At 41.3% G+C, this 22,627-nt stretch overlaps 1 protein-coding gene across 10 annotated transcripts in view; it reads right to left on the bottom strand.

The window, feature by feature from the left end:
- The window catches only part of LRRC8B (leucine rich repeat containing 8 VRAC subunit B), a 103,821-nt gene extending 81,231 nt beyond the window's left edge, over window positions 1-22,590 (bottom strand). For all 10 annotated transcript variants that reach the window (XM_023757621.1, XM_023757624.1, XM_023757625.1 and 7 more), the window contains exon 1: window positions 22,484-22,590. The gene's annotated coding sequence lies outside the window, so the exon portion shown is untranslated. The remainder of the gene's footprint in view (window positions 1-22,483) is intronic.
- Between the last annotated feature and the right edge of the window lie 37 nt (window positions 22,591-22,627).

Below are 22,627 nucleotides of genomic sequence, written 5' to 3'. Positions count from 1 at the left end.
TTGAACGTTATCAATACAAAGAAATTAACATGGGAAAAACTGCAGCCAAGTGTCAAAACCTCCCGGGTTCTCCAAGTGATTCCTTTGCCTCGCTCTGTCCTATGAGGAGTTATGATTTCTCACCCACCCATACTACTCTGACTTCTGGCTTCCTGATCTCACTTCCTGTTTCAGCATATGTTTCAGCCGAGGCTTCCTTTCAGTGTTCTGACCCCAGGTTACTGGAGTGTGACATCTGTTGTTTTCATTGTTGACGCGTTGATCTGTGTGTGTGTGTGGTTAAACCTAGAGAATTGTCCCAGCCTGAATTTCTAGACAGATTTCACAAAACTTTAGAATTACAAGACAGATATTATGGACTACTTTTCTCCTCAAATTTCTTAATGGCCTTTGCTCTCTCCATTATAAAACCTAATAATTTCCTCATCACCCTGCTTGATGGGCTAATCACTGTGACCACTTGCATTCCTTACTCAACATGAAATTTTTTTCTTGGTTAACTGGATTTAGTTAGTATGAATTATTATGCAATCAAAGACAAGAAGAAACTATTATCATGCTACAAATTCACGTTAAGAATGAAATTAAAAGGACTTTACAATGAGAAAAGATATGTTTTCTTAGTAATTTATGCTAAAACTTTTCCATTAGATATCTAGATATGTTAGGGAAAAAACTGAGTTTGTGCACTCTTTGTGAAATGTAGCCATTGTATAATATAGGTTATGGCTTTCTAAGTCATTGGATTGGTCTAATTTAATTCATGGACCGACAATTCCAAACACATCAACTGTATCAGTGAGGCACTATTTAAAAAGGCTCTCATCACCTGCACAGAAGACAATTCACTTGACAGCACTCTTTTCTTGGGCAGTGACTCAAATCAGCTGGATTGAAAAATAAATCTAAAGGGCACACAGCTGTCATATAGCCTGAAGTAGCCCTCTGAGCAATAACTTGATTCATTTTTCCCTGGTTCTGCAAACAGGACTGCAATCCAAGAATCTATTTCCCCTCCATATGAAGAGAGCTGCTTAGTGCCCTAGCAAGGGCTCTCTTGAATTCCTTTGCCCTTATGGGTATGGTAAACTTTTGGTTATGGAAAATTTTAGATATACACAACAGTAGAAGAGAGTGGTGTAATAAAGCCCATGTGCCCATCACTCGGATATAACAATCATGAGACCCCACCTCCCCTAGATTATTTGACACACATTCTAGATGTCATTTTACCTGTCTTATTTCAATATGTATCTCTAAAAGGTAGCGAGAGTCCTTAAAAAATATAGCCACAATATCATACCCATACCAAGTGGTGTGCTGGTAGTTTTTAACAACCAGTTCTCATGGGGGGGGGGGGGGGAGCCCTGATATGCAGTTTATACCAACTTCCATTTTATGGTGTAAATATTCCCACCATGGCCAATTTCAAGGTACCAACATGATGCCCCTGAATGTGGCATTGAGAAGGAAGGTGCAGCACACCATTTTATAGGACTTCCGCTATGCAGATACATTAGACATAACTAACCCTGAGAACATCAATAACAGCAACTTAGAGTAAAATAATTAGGAAGTGATACATTTTGAGCATTAATTTTATTTTAACACTTTAATTTTGAGTGTGTCTAATTTAATTTTTAATGGCTGCGTTTAACAACTGGCTTGCAAAATTCCTGAAATATAACAACCAGCTCTCGTCAGCTCTAGCATACCACTGAATTACGTCCAAATATTTAACAATTCTTTAAAATTCCCAACTATCCAAATTCTCTGACATGCCTCTCTTTCCTCTTTTTCTCACAGTAGAGAAGCATCTCAAGCAGGGGTGAAGAGGGAACTCAGCTTTAGGAAGCTACACCAAAGCGTTAGGCTTTCCAAATGGCTAGTCCGCTGTGAAAGTCTGTTTCCAGGCAGTTAAATTAGATGCGGCACGCGCACATTCCTTTAGATTACTGGGAATCAGTCATGTTCTTATTTCACTTTTACTGCCCATTCTCAAGCTCCTAAAAAAAGAGTTTGAAAAGGGATAGGGCAGGGACTTTTCAGAAGGAAAAATAAGTCCTTCCCAGGTAGACAACCTCGTGTTGATGGAGGGTTCCATAAGGAAGATTCCTAAGAAGATGTGAGATACCCTTCTGTGCCTGATATGTCCCACCATTGACACGCGGTTAAAAAGCCCTCTTTAAATGAGCCTTCCAGAACTGAATATAACAGTTCAGATGTGGTAGAGCCCAAGTAGGCGTTAAGTGGGGTAGCTGCCATCCTCAATGAGGGTGCCCGGCTACACCACAACTCCTCCTTGAGCTCACAGTCAAGTAAAACTGGAGTCCAGTTAATGAACCAGTGTTTACCACTCCCCCAGACTCTACAGTGTGCACTCAGGAACCCACTCCCACCACCAAATCTGTTCCCAGACTGCCTTTCCAACATCATTTCCCACTACGCCTTTGAACAAACCCTTTATTCCAGACAGGCCAGCCTACCCACCACCCAAAAAATACATACCATTTTTATATTCCAAACTTTATATTATGAAAAATTCCAAATACACACAAAAGTATAAATAATAGTCTATGGAAGCCTCATGTACCCTTCACCCAGCTTCAGCAATTATCAACTAGTATCACACCTATGGCCCTGAATTGTTTTGAAGCAAAGCCTGAACGTACCATTGCACCCACAATTATTTCAGTACTACTACTTTCCTGCACACCTCAGCTCAGACATTTCTCTGATACCTCCTTCGTCTTTCCAAATTCTATCGCAACCTGCAAGGCTAAGCTCGGGTCTCACCTCCCACATTATTTCCACTGAACTTGTCCCTTAGTCGTAAGTCTCCTTGAGTAAGAGGTAAGGAACTATAATTCTGAATTTATGCTTCCTAGGACATTTTCAAAGCCTTTGGCTTCTCAACTTTGCATTCTGTTTTGCCAAAGAACAATCCTATTTAATAAAAGAGTAATATGCAAATTGCCCGTCACTTTGTGATACAGATGGAGGCACCCACAGACAATAAGGAGGGAATATGCAAACTGACGTGACAGAGATGGCGCTGGCCAGAGCGGAGTGGGCGGGGGCTTGGCTTCCTTAGTGGTGGGCCAGATTGACGTCGTCCTGGCCACGCCATTGGGGTTTGTGGATCTGCACAGCTGCAGGCCTCCGGTGTGTGCATCCTCTCCTCCCTCCCTGGCGTGTGAACATCCCCAGCACGCTGTCACCCACGTGCGCCTGCAACAGTCTCGGACCATGGCGCATGCAAGCCCCCCCCCCCGCCCCTCCTCCGCACTTCCAACAACCCCAGCATGCCTACGTCCCCCACAGGACGTGTGCACATCCCCTCAGGCACACTCACGTCCTTTGGAGAGTGTCTCGGTGTTCTGGGTGCTGGGGGTGGGCACCTGTAAAATGACAGTGAGAGGCAGAGTGGTGACACCCTGTTCCCACGGAGGCCAGTGCAGCGATGAGATCACCTCCGTGGGGCTAATGCAGGTGCTGAGGCAGGAGCAGGTGCAGACAGACATACCTGGTGGGCGTGGATGGCCCTCACTGAGGTGCCTTTGGTCAGCGTTCAAGATCGGGAACCCAGAGGAGGTGAGGAGTTCCGTCCTCTCAGTGAAACAGTGAGATAGTCAGGGCGACTGCAGAGGAGGAATGTGCATTTTGGGTGCCGGCACCCATGAGTGAAGGCTGCCCTGACTGAGCCTTGCTCGCTTGGGGCCTAGCGCACTCCTGCCGGGCAGCGGTGACAGGATGTGCTTTTCCAAGTTAATGAGAGAAAACATTGATTCTCCCGCTGCCTGCGAAGGTGGAAAGTGCAGTGGGGAGACATGCGGGGAGTGAGCGAGGTTCTCCGTCTGGGGGTTTCCAAATCCGCTGTAGGTCCTTTCACTGCTGACTAGAGATATACAGGGTGTCCCCCCAAAATGTATACACACTTTGAATACCTACTAATTCCAATGGGTTTAAGCATGAAAAGAAACAACAATGGAGCTGTCATCTGTTACAAGTGCGGGCACAAACCGGCAGTGGAACATTCCCTGAGGGGTCCCAGATTGGAGAGGGTGCAGGCCAGACTGAGGAACCCCCACCCCCGTGCACGAATTTCGTGCACCGGGCCTCTAGTCATTAATATCAAACTGCAAACATTTACTATATTATACCAAACACTACTTAAATTACAATGGAATTGAGATCTCTTTTTTCTCCAGTAGAAAAGGGGATAGAGCCCAGCCAATGTGGCTCAGTGGTTGAGTGTCAACCTATGAACCAGGAGGTCATGGTTCAATTCCCGGTCAGGGCACATGCCTGGGTCATGGGCTCAATCCCCAGCGTGGGGCATGCATCAATGATTCTCTGTCATCATTGATGTTTCTCTCTCTCTCTTCCTCTCTGAAACCAATGAAATATATTTTTAAAAAATATATGGGATAGATGGCTTTCTCAAAGAAAATACTCTTCTACAAACCACACTGCAATCTCTGAGAGGCAGGTTTAGCCTTTTAAAACCATCCACTGCAATATTAATATTATTATTATATTTTTCTTACAAGTCAATGAAAATTACAAGGGTTGGGGAAAGGCTTAAATTTTATAAAACTCTGAGCTGGAGTGGCCTAGTTTGTTGGACATCATTCCATGCACCAGGCCGGGAATCGAATGGGCAAACACTTGGTGGGGGACGTGCAGGAGGCACACAATCAATATTTCACTCTCACACTGATGTTTCTCTCTCTCTCTCTCTCTCTCTCTCTCTCTCTCCCTCTCTTTCTAAAAATCTGTTAAAACATTTTAAATAAAACTGAATAATTTAGAGCAACATAGAAAAGAGGGTTTTTCAACTTTGGACATTAATACAATTTAGCAATAGATGGTAAAAACAACAGCTGCTACGCCTGGTAAATCCAAATAAGATTACTGGGTCAAAATCACAGAAATACAGAGAACACTTCAAAATTCCCAGCACACTAACAACAAAGCACCACAGCGGAATTTCATTAGGAAAGGAAATACTTTGTTTAGAAAGAATTTTTTATAAGATTTCACCATGTGTGGTATCTCTGAGGACTTCACTAGAGAGGAAAAACACAAGAATCAAAGGGTAAACTTCAAAACAATTGTTTCCTTTTCCTCTCATAAACCCCCACGCACCAGGCAATTCTACATATCCTTACATCCTGTTCTCTGTACACACATATATACAGAGATTTTAGTTTTTCAAAAATGAGATATTAGAATATACTTGGGCTCGTATAGATCACTTTAAGATAAAGAGAGTACCAGTCACTGGTTCAGTTACTTTCATAACAACAGGAAAAGAAATAAAGGAGTTGTAAGACTTCTAACAAATAAAAATGAGGATTTTTGTACCATCTAGACCAGTGATGACGAATCTTTTGAGCTCGGTGTGTCAGCATTTTGAAAAACCCTAACTTAACTCTGGTGCCGTGTCACATATAGAAATTTTTTGATATTTGCAACCATAGTAAAACAAAGATTTATATTTTTGATATTTATTTTATATATTTAAATGCCATTTAACAAAGAAAAATCAACCAAAAAAATGAGTTCGCGTGTCACCTCTGACACGTGTGTCATAGGTTCGCCATCACTGATCTAGACATATTACTTTGAGTATTATTACTTATGATGATCAATGATCATGAGAGACTTTTCAAGGATAAAGTCTACATATAGCAATAAACTTTAAAAATGTGAAGGACAATTAATTTTTTTTTTTTTACTTGTTCACTTGCTAAATAATTCAAGGTTGAATTTCAGTGGATGTAAAGAATGAACAAATTTTAGGCTATAACAGAAACTTAGAGATCTTTCTGTTCTGGTCCTGGGACAGCTATAAATTCTTTTAATTTGTCTGTAGTGTTCCTTTTCCATCAATAATTATACAAGCCTAATTTGTCAGGATTAAGTAATCGGGCTGTGCTTTAAAAATTAACCAAGAAAAAGTCCATTTAGGCCTAGTTAACTGAAACAACAAATTATAAATCATCAAAAGACAAATCAAGTGGAGCTTTTCCTAATCATTTCTCCTCGGTGGATAACACAAAGAGCCTAGTGTGAGGACACAAAGACAGACCCTAATAAGTAGCTGATGTGAGGCTGACGTAGTTGAATATGCTCATTGTATTGCAACAGTCATGGGAGTGGATGCTCGTCACAAGATAACTGTGTTAAATATTCTTCTAACCCCTTAATGTCAGTTAATTAATGCTCCCACAACTCCATGAAGTTATTGCCACTTTATAGACGAGGCAAATGAAACAGTTATGTCATTTACCTAAGCCTGCATAACCGTAATAGTAAAACTAGCTAGCATGAATATGAATCATCATCAAAGTAATCTTTGAGGAGAATAAAAAGTAGCTTAGCTCACTGGAATGAACAGAGTAAACATGCAGTCATTCATTCACCCATTCACTCAGTAACGAGTGGAGAAGCCAGCAAAACCATGGAGGAGAGTGAACTCCCATCCTGCCTACTATCTGCCCAAACTTTAGCCAAGCTATGCAATCTCTCAGAATGCCAGCTGCTTAATTGTACTAAAAATAAGAGCTAATTCTTCCTGGCCTACTTTCTACCTTCACATAGATGATAACATCAAGTGCAATGGAAACTCCCTCCTCCCAGGAGGTATCAGAGAACAACTGCCCACGAAGGAGGGATCTCCTCACAAATACAAGCTCTGTTCTCCCCACAAAACCTACCCAACATGCCCACAGTGTCAAGCCTTCTGGAAGATAAGAAACTGTCCTGCGTGGTTTCAGCGGACCTCTCCTGTGCAAAACGCGTCATTCTTCTTCCCACAGAACAAACACGACCTTTTCCCAAGTCTTTTCTCATTTCCAGTCAGAAGACATTCATGTTTAGAAGCTGCCTTCGTCTATTCTAGCTTCTATAACCAACCAACCATAGTCAGCGTGACTTAACCAACAAACATTTATTTCTCACAGTTCTAGAGGCTGAGAAGTTCAAAATCAAAATGCCAGAAGACTGAGTGGCTGGTGAGAGCTCGCTTCCCGATTCATAGACAGAGCTGTTCCCGCTGTGTCCTCCCATGGTTGCAGGGGCAAGGAAGCTCTCTGGATTCTATTTTATAAACCCCACGGAAGAGGGCTCTATCCTCACGTCCTAATCACTTCCCAAAGGCCCCACTTTCCAAGACCATAAACTTGGGGATTAGGCTTCAACCTAAGAACCTGGGAAGTGGGGGAGACACAAACATTCAGTTTATAGCAGAAGTTATCACTTTTAAAGTTGTGCTAATATAATTTATATTCACTGGCAATCTGAAATTTGAGGGGTTTTTTTGGGGGGTGCAATAAATAATCAGGAGGAATTTAATCCATTCCTTCCATGAAAAACAACTGAAGTTCTAAAGTAAGCAAAGTTTGACTTAAGCAATTACCAGGGGATCCTTGTGAAATGAATGAATGAATGAATGAATGAATGAATGAATAAATAAATAAATAAATAAATAAATAAATAAATAAAAAAGTTAATGGGGCCCTAGCCAGTTTTGCTCAGTGGATAGAGCGTCGACCTGCGGACTGAAGGGTCCTAGGTTTGATTCCAGCCAAGGGCACATGCCCAGACTGCAGGCTCGATCCCCAGTGGGGGGTGTGCAGGAGGCAGCCAATCAATGATTCTCTCTCATCATTGATGTTTCTATTTATCTCTCTCCGTTCCTCTCTGAAAACAATAAAAATTTTTTTTAAATAAGTTAATGAAACTATTTAATTCTATGAACTTTTCCTCAAATTCCTTTTATATTAGTCTCTTCTGTTCTATCACCACTGCCCTATTTGGTCTCCCAATATAATCTCTGTCATCTCCAGCATGTCCTCCATACAGATGCTAGCATTACTTTCCCAAACAAATCCGATGTCATCTTCTGGTTCAAAACCTTCTTGTGGCATCTCGGCTCCTCCTGATGAAGCTATGTGCTATTTGCAAGGTTAAAAATGCATCTCCAAGCTCACCCCAGGCAGCAGCTGAGCCAGGGTCAGCACTGGACGGTCCAGCTCCCACTCCAGTGCTCTCATTCTTTCATTCATGCCACAACAGGAAAAGCTGACTGCTTGGGAAGGTGACACTGTATCTAAAAAACTCAGTCCTAGTATGAGGTTGATTTCAAGCATTTTTTATATCAGTGTAATAGCAGATAACAAAATTGGCAAAATATGGGTCATCAGGCAAAAAGAAAGGAGCTATGTGACCAAAAGAATCAAGAATGTAGAGCTAGGAGGAACTTCCGGCCCTCATGTCATGTCACAATGCAACAGGCATCCAGAACATTCAGTTTCTTTAGCTCCAAAAATTGGATTCATGTCCCATGATTTTATATTCTAAAACACTGTGCTAAATTATTTTATCGGGTATCTGCCCCTTAAACATAAAAATATAAGCAATGCAAATTTAAAATATAATAAATTTAAAAATAATTGTCCAGAAGATGGAATCAATTAACTGGAATATTTCATTTAATCATTAGGGCTGTCAAAGAAAATGATACATGAAGATGTAATCTATGAATAAGCATGCAAAGAAGGTTAAAAACTACTTGTGGAACCTTCTCCCAGGTCTAATGGAAAAACATTAATTTCTACAATATCTAGAACATATTTAATTGTAATTCTAAAACAACCACAAAATAAGCATGCATTAATAATTTAATTACTTATTTAAAACAATTCACAGGAGCAAATACTGCAAGCTATTATCCATCCAGATAGATTTCATTTTAATTTTCATATAACACAGGCTAAGTACCTCGAAGGGAGGAAAACCGAAGTTGGCAAATCTTCTCTATTGAGAGCTTAAGTTTAACAACGTGAAATTCACGATGGGTAAACCTAAAAACTAGCCCAAAATGCCCTCCCGTGAATATGCTTCAGAAGATTTGTCTTTTGCAGTGGGTTGACTCTGGCACTAATTTTTGTACTCCATCCCCTCCATAGGCTCCCATTGCTCTTCCTCAGCATCATGACCCTGAGTGAGAAAGGTCTGATGAGTGGAGAACAGTGCGGATCGGCCTGCAACCTCAGGGCCCGCTCCCAGCTGGGCTGGTCCCCTTCTGCCACCAATAAAGAACAAGCCATGCCTGAAAAACCTAGATCCCTTGTTAGCATTGGAAACCATGTAAGGAGATGCTTATTACATCCACTTTGTTCTCTATTTCTCTGGTGCCCATCACCATAGTAACAAGGCACACAGATGGAAAAGTAGGCTAGAAATATCCCAAAATGGGGGGTGGAGATGGGGAGTATGGAGGAAAGGGCCTTTCACTAAGAGAGAAAAGGCTAGAATTTCTCCTCTTGAAGGTATCACAATATTGAGGGGCAATTCCAATGGAAAAGGTAGGTTTTCTTTGTCTTTAAGAGCAACAATAGAAAGCAGCTTAAAATTCAATAAATATTAATGTTTATTGGAGGCAGATTTGCTGTGCTTTGGAGGTTTTAAAGCCAGATGTACTTTATTAGAAAATCTTGTATGCAAATAGAAATGTTTATATAGCATCTAATTTCAGAAATCAGGTACTCGTTCCATGGTATGGATTACTGCCACTTAAACTTTTTGGTTAGTAAAATACAGCATAGAAAATATAGTCAGTAGTATTATAATAACTATGTATGGTGCCATGTGGATACTGGAAATATTGGAGAAACACTCTGTAAAGTACATGATTGTCTAACTGGAAACTACACAAAATAATGTAATTGAAAAACAATTTAAAAATGTTCAAAAAGAAAAAAGAGTTTTGGTTACAAAGGAGTATAAAATTTTACCAAATGATTTTTGGCCACAGTGATTATATATATTTGGCCATGGTGAAAATTTTTTAAAAAAATGTTTTTGGTTATTTTTTATTGCTAAAAGTTGAAATATTTGTCAAGGAAGTGTGGCTAGAAAGATAAGTTGATATAATGAATATTTTCCTGAAAGTGACAAGTTTATCTTCCAAGTTTTTGTATAAAATGCCCCAAGAGGAAATTACTGGGTGGGATGATGGGAGTGACTGCTTTTTCACCCTAGGGAGTCACTGCTCCTCTGAAATCTAGAACAAAGCCTTTCACATCTCCAGCCCCTCTACTGCCTGTACATTTAGAGACCTCTAAAGGCACTGTCAGTCCCTATCTGCTCTTCAAAGCCATGATGTGCCAAAGTTTCACTGTAAGAACAGATAAATCTTCCCACACTCCAAGGTCTACATTCTTTGTTGTTATATTTTGTCCTTTCCTGCCATCAGCCTGAGTCCTCCTTGCTCAGAATTTTCTAGGACATGTGGAATTCTTGGGGTATTATTTATGCTGTGACTGGTCAGGAAATAGGAAAAGGAACCACACTGGCCACATTTAGCTACTTGGGGAAGTTTTAGTCTATGCAAATAAAAATGGCACATATACAAAAAAAGCAGGAGATGCTTTATGGATGATTGCTTCAGAAAATGTATCACTCTAGTTACGTAGATTTTAGTGGAAAAAGCAACAGAGAACTTTGTGGGGATCTTTAGGTCCTTGGCTCAGCCACCAACTAGTTGTGAAACTGTGGCTCATTTTTACTTGGCCTTTCTCCACCTTAATGTCTTATCAGTGAAAGAAAAGGACTAGAATAGAACAAGGATATGAACTTGAGGTGATCCAAGGATGATTTCTAGGCATGTTTAAATGTTATGCATAACATAAAAAAGTTAAAATCAATAGATAACCTTGAAGGTCCTTTCTAAATAACTCTAGAATATCATGACTTGAATCAACTTAGCCAAATAAACTCAAGGTTTTGAACTCTGACTCTAGTGACCTTAATATTCAGGTCTTCTCAAAAGCCCCTACCCAAGGAATGTTGTCCCCAATCAGCTCCTCTGATCCCCATCACCAATCATTCTCTAACCCTTTATCTGCACTATGACATTATATCTTGCATTTGCTTACTGTCGAACTTCCCTCTTCTAGGACGTATGTGCCATGCAAAACGCATTTTCTCTTTTCTGTTTTTTTTCTCCCCCAAATGTTGGATTTATTCCCAGAGACTGGCATGATGGCTGACAAGTATTAAGTGCTCAAAAAAAAAAATCTCTTGAATGTATTAGTTTTTTAAAAATCCGTAAAAGTCAGTACAAAAACTCAAGTATGTTACTTTTCAAGAAGTCTTGCTAAGAACCATGAACTCTACTAAGCATTTTATAAGCATATCTATCTTACGTAATCTTCACATGGTCACTTTAAGTCAAGTTTTCCGATCCTTAGAGCCTTTTATAAAAGAACACATCTGGGGAAAGGAGCCAGGCAGTACATATACTGTAGAAGAAAGTTGCTTTATCAAGTGCCAGACGTGCCATTAACTTGTGGAGTTTGCCTAGATAAGCCACATATCCCACTGCAAACTTAGTTTCCACATTTTATCATGGGAATAATACTTGGCTCATCTACTGCAGGTCATCAATAAAGGTGAATAATTTATAAATACTTTCCGCTCTAGCTGGTTTGGCTCAGTGGATGGAACGTCGGCCTGCGGACTCAAGGGTCTCAGGTTCGATTTCGGTCAAGGGCATGTACCTTGGTTGCGGGCACATCCCCAGTGGGGAGTGTGCAGGAGGCAGCTGATTGATGTTTCTCTCTCATCAATGTTTCTAACTCTCTATCCCTCTCCCTTCCTCTCTGTAAAAATCAATAAAATATATTTAAAAAAATAAAAAAATAAATGCTTTCCAAGTTAGAAGTGATGTACAAATGTATAATATACCAAGTAATGTGGGGGTCCCTGTAAAGTATTTCAGGAGAGATTTGCTATACGCTGTTGGGAGAAGGCATGAAAACAGGGGACATCTGTAAAGTGTCCTTTGACACATGGCCACAGCATCTAGGAGCCAGGAGGACTCGGTAAAGCTCCCTACTCTGTAGGATGATGGCTAGGCTAACTCCTCTCCCTCAGATGGCGTTACCCATACAGAAAGAAGTCCAAAATCTAGCCTGGGACCAACCTTTCTGCATGCTGAAATTCATAACCTCCTCCTGGGAAGAAATTAGCATTTTTAAATAAAACATGAAATAATTCTTTTCCAATGTGATTGAGACTTATTCTTAGAAACCACTCACCCACTGACTTAGCTGACTATCAGTCAAGCATCTGGTGATTCTTTACCAATGTTTTTCTTTTTTTGTATCTAGTCTAACAGTGGGTATAAAATTATGTAACTGTTCTAGGAGAGTTTGTTCATGTATTCTTAAAATGGATGATGATCAAATCACATTGGTATCAAATTAGCTTCTGTTGGATACATATATAAAAGAGTGGCATGCATTTGCTAGGCTCTTTCCCTTTTGAATGTTACTACCCACCAAGAGGAAATCTTTAAATTGGTCTAATGGGAGGCTTTTGCTTTCAAGTTGATAGCTAATTTGACTGAAAAGTTTTCTTTAGCACTCAAACCAATTCACCTTTAAACAGGGCATTTGGGGGGTTGGGGACCCTTTTTGTGTTTTATTTTGGTGGTTTTGTGTTTTGTTTTGTTTTGTTTTGTTTTGGAGGAAGACGTACTCTGAAATCATTTATTTCCAGATCATCAATTAACCTGTGTCTATCTGCTTCAAAAAAACTGATGTCCTGTTGGTTCTTTCTAGCCATCCCCTTTCCTCCCTTTTCACATTTATCCTTTTCCCACATTCAAAAAGAAAGGCATGCATATCACTGCTTAGGAGTCTGCTTGTAGCACACTGTCCTGGGGAGTAAAAATCCCCAGGGCCCACGCAGAGGGCCATTTTGAAGTACCTGTAGGGTTATAGAGGTTAAGGAAGTGAGTGACTTCCATGACTGAGAAACAAACCCTTTGGGGAGTCAGGGGAAAGTTTCCATTTCTTTGCTTGGAGCAACAATAGAGAGAGAGCTAATTAAGTTGTTAGCAAAAAACAAAATCACTTTTATGATCAATCACTACATAACTTTTGGCATAGAACTCAGGAGTTTAAAACATAGGGTTGGGATTATACTGCTTTTGTGTGAGTATTTCATAAACAACTTATATTTTAAAAGCAGCACATGATTTAATATGAAGCCAAGCTTACTCTATCAACAAGTAATATTTAGTTATGCATAAATAAACTATTTTTAAGTCCCAGGCACCTCACTGAGAGATAATTTTCCAATAAAATTTTACCTATGCCTAATAATGATTCATCAAAATTCTAATGTGATTGTTCTGATCAATTGTACACTAAAAAAAATCATAATTTAATCTAAAAGAAATTTTATTTAACAGGAACTTCTTGTCACAAAAACTTATAAAAATGTAGTATGTGTAGTGTGTGTGTCACAAGAGTAGGATAAGGTAATCAATGAAAGGTTTTCAAACATAACAATGTTACTTTGGGATTAAGTTTAATAAGAGCAGAGGAATGATGTGAATCCCATGAGGGAAACAAATGTGTAAAATTCCCAACTTTTCTAGAAGAGCTTATTCATGTACTTTTAAAATGGATGATATGGTAAATAAGGAGTCATCTTGGTATTAATTTAGCTTCTACTGGGTACATTAACAAGAATTTTTAAAATCAATATTTATAATATTGGAAAGTCATCTTTTACAACTATTTAAAAATCATGATAAAAATTTAGACATTACATTTTAACATGTATGAATAGAGCACATAGTTTTTCTAAATACTCTTAGGGGGGTCCTGGAAAAAAACACATTAGGAGACACTGTTCTAAATCGTCTGAAAGCCAAGAACGTGTGCTGACCATCTAACATTTTTACTTCATATAGAAAGACAAAGCAAGGATTATTTCAGAAAAGAGTAAAAGCAGTCTAAAGCATTCCCTGTAAATTGGCAAATGCAGAACTCTGAACACGGTATATGTTCAATAAACTCTAGCTCGTTAACAAAATATATTGGCCATTCAACTGATATCTTTTAACGACATAAATACAATATGCCTTTCTACTTCTAAACTTCAGAGAGAGCTTTCAAATTTTATTCAAATACCAGTCAAAAGTATGTTATTGAAACAAAGCCCTGGATTAGGTAATAAGCAAGCTGAATTTTATTCCCTAATTCTTTCCCAGATCTCCATTTACATGCCAAGTATTATGCTGGCCCAGGAAGCCCTGGAGATGAACAAAATAATCTTTATCGTGAAGGAAGACCTAGGAGGAAGCATAGCTGTTCTTGGGCTCGGGTATTATAGTAGGAACTCAGAGGCAGCACAGAGGAGGGAATGAGGAGCTCTAGGGGTTGGAAGCAAAGTGTCGTGAATGATCTTTGAGAATAGGTAGGTATGCTGGAACTGATTCTTGAAAGATGGGCAGGTGTTTGAAGAGGGGACACGAGCCTCCCAGATGGAGGGAAGGAAGAAAGCTGTGGAGTGCAACCGTCTTCCTCCCTGAACTGTAAATAGTTGAGGCTGGTGTATGAGGTTGCAATTGTGCATGCTGTGTCCGTGGCACATGATCTGCTGATTAAGACATGACAGGGTGGCAAGAGGTGAAGCTGGAGAGCTGTAGAAGCCAACAAAGGGAGACTTTACTATATGGCTCACCAAGGAGTTTGGACTTGATCCTGTGGCAAAGCAAGTCATTAAAGGTCATTAAACTGGACAGTTATAAGATTTACCTCTCAGAGATATTACATTGGTGTGGACAACAAATGGGAGGAGGGATAGAAGACAGGAAAGACTACAAACTGAACTATTGGTTGGAAGACAATTAGCAGTGATCCTGGAAAAGACTCAGGACGGCAAAGGGGCTGTGTAGGGAAGGTGCTGATGGGAGGAACCTTAAGAACATGGTCTCTGGACAAGTTGCTTATCAACTGTAAAAGGAGCAGTTTAGGGGGGAATGGGACAGAGACAAGCCTAGGATGAGTTCTACGATTCTCTGGGTCATGTAATTGGGTAAAAAACATTGTTATTGAAAAATATGGAATCTAAAGATGAATAGCCTGTTTAGAGGAAAAGAAAGAACCTTCAGTCTACTAACTTCAGGCCTTCATTTGTTCTACGAGGCAGGTTCCATAGGTATTATTGGCCCCATTTTATTCTCAAAGGGGTAAAATTATTTGCCAATATCACATGTAGCAGTCTGAGAAGCTTACTGAAAACCAGGCTTAAGAGTAGGTACACAGGGAGACAGGTTCACGCTTTCACAGAACTTATATTTTAATTAATGGGGGTTAAAGGGAATAGAAGACAAACCAGCAAGCTAACAAAAAGCCGAGGTCTGAAAGACGACAATGGGGGCAGGCATGGGTGGTCAGGGAAGGTATTTCAGAGGTGACATCTGAGTTGACTCCTCATAGCGGAAAAGGAAGCAGTCATGCAAATTCATAAGGAAAGAGCATTCCATGTAGAGAACAGCAATGAGAAGTCCCCGAGGTAGGAACAAGCCTGGTGTGCCACTGAGGGAGGAATTCCAAATGCATGGCAAGTGGGGAGCAAGAGCGAGTCCCAGGTGCAAGGGCGTTTCTGGGAGGGTGAAGGAGAAAGGCTGGTGGCACCTTAGGGTGGTGCAGCACAGCACAGACTCTCTTGGGCAAGCCTGGGAACCTGAGCCCAGGCACAACACTGCGTCTGAGAACCTGCATCATGACTCACAAAGGCTTTTGGAAGACAGATCACTGCTCAGTTGAGGACTGCCTATTTCGGCGCTGAAACAGGGCCAGGAACAAACTCATTTGGTTTTGCCTTGAGAGATGAACTTTAAAATCTTTAGATGAACAGAACTTATTCATCTTAAATTATCTACTCAGAGCAAGAAACAACTTGCAGTCCAATGGCAGGCAGCTCTGCCCCTGAGGCTCGTCATGCCGCACCACCTCCAAGGCTCTCAAAGGGATTAGAGACATTTCTCCCAATTGGCTCAGCTGGACAGGGCAAGGAGAAATGGCGGCCTACTGTCAATATGTGGAGCTGGGCTCCTGCCTATACAAACCTGAGAGCTTAGAAGGGACTGGATACTGGTGCTGCCCGCTGGCCCTGAGAGGCCATCCCAGCACAGCAGTCCAGCCAGTTCTCTGGAACACACTGCCCATACCTCCCATCCTGTGGTCATTTTTTCACTACTGCTTTATGTAAAGAGCTGCCAATTCCGCCAACAGTCTTTCATATGGCCCCCATCCAGGCAAATGGCTTCAAACTCCATTTGCGACGGGTGATACAGATCAAGCCTCTGACCTTCTCTGAAAAGATCCTACTTTACTGCCAACTCTCTCCGATGTATCTGCCTGTTGTATCTAAAAGTATCTATATTTAAAGTTTGCCAATGTAGCTCCTTTCAGAGTATCACACTGAGAAGATACATATTATATACACTTATTTCAAAGATGGCTCCAAACATTATGAAATGCCTTCTCTGTAATGGTGTTGGAACCCGTGGCACATTCTGGTTCTTGCCTAAGGGCAGGCTCAGGTCATGTCTGAGCTCATTTCCAACCACACTCCTGAGCTTTGCAGCTCACGGGCCAATGTTTTGTTCCTACAGACTCCATTCAACCTCCAACCATGAGGCATTTGCATGTGCTTTCACAGCAGCTGTATGTCTCCTTCCTGACAACTTTCATAGTGGCATTTAAAAAAAAAAATATATATATATATATAAACGATATATATATATATATATATATATTTATATTTGATTTTAGAAGGGAGAGGGAGAGAGAGATAGAAACATCAATGATAAAAATAATTAATCAGCTGCCTCCTGCACCACCCCCCTCACCTCCCACCCGCACTGGGGATCAGCCGAAACCTGGGCATGTGCCCTTAGCGGGAATCTAACAGTGACCTCCTGGTTCATAGGTCGATGCTCAACCACTGAATCACGCCAGTCGGGACATAGTGGCATTTTTTAAATTTATTTGCTGACTCCTCTAGTAAACTGCAACTTTCATGATGGCAGGGAATACATTTGTGCTTGCCACTGTAGTCCCAGAACCTAGCATAGTGTCTGGCACACAGTAGACAGTTAATAAATAGCTGCTGAAAAGAATACTATGAAATATATACAATCATGGAAATGTTTCAGCTTCTGAGAGTGAAACAGCCCCAAATTATCAAATCAAGGCTGATAAAGCTTAAGGCTTAGCTATTCTGTTATTTATTTTTAAAATATAGGAAAGATTTTGCTGTCATTTGGGCTTAAACTGATTATGGAGACAATTCTCAAAACAGTTTGACTAATAATTTAATAACATTCATTTGGATATATATGGAAATGACCACTATTAATATATTTTTTTAATGGAATGAGTTCATTTTCAAAAAGCTTCACCCAGGTTAAGCCAAATTAAAAAAGAAAAGCTACTGCTTACTTTATCAGGTACAGTATTAAGCATTCTATTCACATGTTTTTCATTTAATTCTCATATCTGATTATTACTCCCAGTGCACAGATGAGGAAATTGAGGGTGCGGAGAGGCTGAGGTTACACAGAGTGGCAAAGCCAGGATTCACATCTGGGTCTATTTGATTCCAAGAGCTATGTTTTTCATCTAAGCCATGTTTTAAGCTAAGAAATAAATGCTGACATTGAGTAATAATGTGTTGCCCTCTCCTATGAAAAGGTACAAGCATACAATCTGATACCACCAACTGGGCAAATGCCTAACTACTTAAAATAGGGTTTGGATGCCAATGATGTTGCAACAGGGAAACTAGGCAATTCCTGAAAGAGGAATAAGGAGGAATATGAACTAACATTGACTGAAAACCTGTGTTATGCCAGACACTGTATTGGATAGTTTCATGTATAATATTTCTTTTAATTGTTAAGAATCCTGTGTGATGGGTAATATTGGTCAAGAAAGAGTTGTAGAGGAACTGTGGTGTTTGGCTACCCAGTGTTCATTCTCTCCTTTTTCCTAAGGAGGTGAATCTCCCACATTTTAGCTGGGCATAAGGTATCTGAAATAAGGACAATATTATAACATCTCTACTCCAGCTAGGTGAGGCCACATCACTAAGTTCTGGCCAATGAGATGTAACAAGAAGTATATGACAGCATGAGAAATGTTCCTTAAAAGACCTTCCTTAAGAAAGGCTTTTGCCTTTCCTCTGTCTCCTTCCCGTCTTTCTACTACAGGACTTGAACCTGGATGTGATGGCTGAAGCTCCACCAAGGACGACCATAAACTTGAGGGCCTCGCCTGAGGTATGATAGATCTAAAAGGTGGAACTAGCCTAGGTCTCAGAAGACTGTAAAACCATCATGCCAGCCCTGGAGTGTTCCTCTGTAAACTTTTTTTTTCTTTTTTAGTGTGAAAGAGAAACAAACGTCACTTTGTTTAAGCCATTGTTCTCTGCGGTCTCTGTAATTGGCAGCTAATCTTAACCCAGCAACTCATCCAAACCCAGACCTGCAAAGTCCATGCTCTTAGGCAGAAGCCTGAAGAACTCCTACTTACAATTTGCAATAGATTGGGGGTGGGGGTGGTATGAAAATGCTGCAGAGGAGCTTGACCGAGGAAGGGAGGTTTGAACATGCTCTCAAATTGGCACACTTGAGAAACGATCAGAAGGAATATGCTAGTTGACAGTGAGGAATTTAGCCTCCCTCAGAGACGGGAAGAGGATGATCTCAGGTACCTGCATGGAGCTGGAACCAGAAGGGGAATAGAAGCTGTGCAGCTGGTAGCTTCTGTGAAAGATGCTGCTGGCTGAGGAGCAGGCATTGTAGAATGGAGCTCTGGAAATGGCCACAGGATCAGAGAGGCAAGAAGAGTTATAAGAAACTCTGAAGTGAAGAAGTAGGAGATGAAGTTCAAAGATACAGTCTGGAAAAGCACAAGCAGATTGACCCATATCAACGACAGCATAAAGGTCAAAAGGCAAAAGGAAAGATCAAGGTTGAAACTGACAACTTATTCATTTCCTTTACACAATTCACAACACCACCGACGTGCATTTAAATGATGTTGGAGTGGAGTAGAATCCTAAGTGAAAGGCAGTTGTAGGACAGGGGTTTTATTATTACCCTTTGTTGAATTTCTAAATCAACAGCAGTGTTAAGATCTTTGAAGAGAGATTCAGTGACTGCAGTTAGGCCTACTTTTATTTAAGATCATAATGACCCAGAGAAGAAAAAAAAAATAAGCTATGCCCACCAAAGAGAGTATTTTAAATACTAGAAAAAAACTGTCATAAAGGTATGTAGGAAATTTAGAAGCTACAGATGGAAAAAAGTGGAAATAGGCAATGGCAATGAAAGAAAAAGCAGCAATATGAAAACAGACATGGCACAAATTAGAAGGCATTTTATAATTGGTTAAATAAATTGTGCTATAATTGGGCCTCTCAAATTCGTTCTGGTTGGTCACAGGTCTAAACTGCTGCAGGATCCTGTGCTCTGGAGGCAGGACAACAGGGAGAGACATGCTTCCTACATGGAAAGCAATGCGAATCATTCCACCAAGTCAGGAGTAACACGTCAGGTTCAGCAGACATTCGTTACTGAAATATCAGTGTAGGCTAGAAGGATGTTGAAAAGGAGAACAAAAATAAAATTCAGGCCCTCGCTGGGTTGGCTCAGTGGATAGAGCGTCAGCCTGTGGACTGAAGGTCCCAAGTTCGGTTTCGGTCAAGGGCACATGCCCGGGTTGAGGGCTGGATCCCCAGTAGGACGTGCAGGAGGCAGCAGCTTAATGATTCTCTCTTATCATTGATGTTTCTTTCTCTTTCTCCCTCTCCCTTCCTCTCTAAAATCAATAAAAATATATTAAAGAAAAAAAAAATAAAAGTCAGGCCCTGGCTGGGTGGCTCAGTTGGTTGGAGCATCATCCCATAAACCAAAAGATTGCCAGTTCAATTTCTAGCCAGGAACATTCAGAGGTTGAGGGTTTGATCCTTGGTCAGGGCACATTTGGGAGGCAGCTAATCCATGTTTCTCTCACATCAATGTTTCTCTTCTCTCCTCTCTCTCTCTCTCTCTCATCCCATCCCTCTCTCCTTAAGAAAAAAAAAATCAATAATGAACATATCGTCAGCTGAGGATGAAAAAAAATAAAGTCATGCAGGCAATGGTTAGGGATCCTCCCATCTTCTCTCAGAGGACTTTCAGAGGAAACTCACTTTTAAATGGCATAATAATAAAAATTCAGAAATTCAATCTTGAGAGACAGTAAATGGAAATCGGGGATTAGATTAAATAGACTATTTTTATATGGGCACAAAATAAAAAAGGAACATAAAAATACTCATATGCCATCAAAAAGGATTTGAAAATAAAAAAATAAAAACTTGTTTACAAATAAAAACTTTGGTTAAAGCAAGAGTCTTCTAAATATAATATTTGCCCCTCTCAATCTCAGAAAACAAAACCAAAAAATTACAAATTTCAGACCACTGCAGGAAAATACCCACACAGTCTAAACAAAATCTTGGAGGGATAATGGAATATTATTCAGTACTCAAAAGAAATAAGTTATCAAGCCACGAAAAGGCATGGAGGAAACTTAAATGCATATTACTAAGTACAAGAAGGCAACAGACGCTAATGATTTCAGCTTATATGACATTCTGGAAAAGGCAAAACTATGGCTATGGTAAAAATATCAGTGGTTGCTAGGGGTTGGGGAGAGGAAGGGATGAATAGTGGAAAACAGGATTTTTTTTTTTTTTTTAGGGAAGTGATACTATAGTATCATACTCTGATGATACTACAATGATGGATACACTTTATTACACATTTATCCAAACTCATAAAATGTACAACACCAAAAGTGAACCCAAATGTGTAGTATGGACTCAGGGTAATGATACTGTTGTCAATATAGGTTCATCCACTGTAACAAATGGACCACTCCGGTGGGCCATGCTGATATAGGGGGAGGTTATAAATGAGTAGGGGGAGGGCGTATATGTGAAATCTCTGCACTTTACTCTCAATTTTGCTGTGAATCTAAAACTACCCTAAAGAATAAAGTCTATTAAATAAAAAACTTGGACGACCTGGTACCTTCTCATCAACATAATGAATGTTGCTTTCATTATGAGGATTCTGAATAATACTGTCAACAATAAAATTAAATTTAAAAAATAAAGAAGAAAACAGCAATGGGGATGGTCTTCAAAAAGCAGATTTTAACTCGTCAAATGAAATCACTCCAGATGTGAAAACATTCATGTTGGGCTGGACACATCAGAATACCTTTCCAATGGAAGAAACACAGTAAGTTTCAAAGAACAGTAAATTTCATTCTAACATTTTTTTTTCGGAAAAAAAAACATTTTGTGGGGATAGTAGGTATAAGAAAAGTGCCACGATTCAACTGTGGACTCAGTGACAACTCTGCCCACTTCACTACCTGAACTAAGAGCAGAGCAGACTGTTAGGGTTTATAATCTTCAATCGCACTGGCCCAATTACATCAGAGATTAGCCGTCATTTGCCTTCAAGAGTGAAGCTGCGGATTAGGAACGCCAGGGGCCAAAGAAAGTCACCGTGGCACCCTCGACTCAGGGAGCATTGGGGGTTCGCAGGGAGGTGTAACCTGAACACATGCAGGGCACAGGAACCGTTAAATAACGACACTGCCTTTGGATTCTTCTGTGCGCTTCAACCCTACACTTGTGTTTACGACACAGGACAGCCTGATAACGACACATGCCATTTAACTTCTTCTTAGAAAGAGGTGAACACATTTCCCATTTTAAGTTGGCTGCATGTTTGCACACTGAGAAGTTTCATAGCGATATCTTTTTACAAAGTTTTTTTTTTTTAAGTCTTTAGGCAAGGCAATTATATTGAAGGAAGTTCACGTGCAAGTTGCTTTTAAATTTAGTTTTGCTCTTGTCTTGGGGGGAGGTGGGAGGGGCGCTAGCTAACACGGTGTCTTTCTGACCACAAAGGAAGGTCTTCCACAGAAGTCATCTAAAGGCAACCTATGGACTTTGGGCAGTCGGTTGAGGACACAGAGTAATGAAGAAACAATGCCTCCTCCCTTCTGACCTCCTCTGCCCCCCGCGAGGAGGAAACTCTTAGCTTCTCTCTTAGGTTGCCCCCTTCTCCAGCTAACAAACGGATGCCAACACCACCATCACACTGTAGGGGAACAATGAGTGTCCAATGAGCACAAAATGTTTGTCAACAGCGCCAGGGCAGGGGGCACAGGAGAGCGACCCCACGCGTACTCCCCCGGGAGAGGGCTCATCACCCCGGGGCGAGACCCCAGCCGGCACAACCAGAACCGCGCCCCCACACCGCCCCAGGACCCACATTCAGGTGCAGCGCCCGGAACGCCGGGGCAGAGCGCGGACCGCCTCGCTGCGGACGGGGACGAGGGAGCGGCGAGGCCGGGACTCTTCGCTCCGGCGCGGCCAGCTGCCCGCACGCCCAGCTCGCAGGGGAGGGTGGACAGGTAACCGCACCTGTTCGGCCACCCCCACCTGCTGCGCCCCCTCACCCCGTCCTCAACCTCCGGCACCCGGGTCCGGTCGGCACCTCTTCCGCGAGCAGGGGCGTCCCACCCCGACCTACCTGCGCGAGTCCAGCCCCCGACGCCCGCGCCACCGCGGCGGCCGCCCTGCGCCACTCGGGGCGCGCAGGCGGCGGCCCGGCGCCCGCACTCGGTCGGCTGCCGGCGGCCGCGGCTCAGCGGGAAGCCCCAGCGCTGGCCGGCGC

This window comes from Myotis lucifugus, unplaced genomic scaffold (assembly GCF_000147115.1).
Source record: "Myotis lucifugus unplaced genomic scaffold, Myoluc2.0 scaffold_110, whole genome shotgun sequence".
NCBI classification, from domain to species: domain Eukaryota; kingdom Metazoa; phylum Chordata; class Mammalia; order Chiroptera; family Vespertilionidae; genus Myotis; species Myotis lucifugus.
The sequence above is the reverse complement of the archived record's forward strand: the minus strand, read 5'-3'. Positions and strand labels throughout refer to the sequence as shown.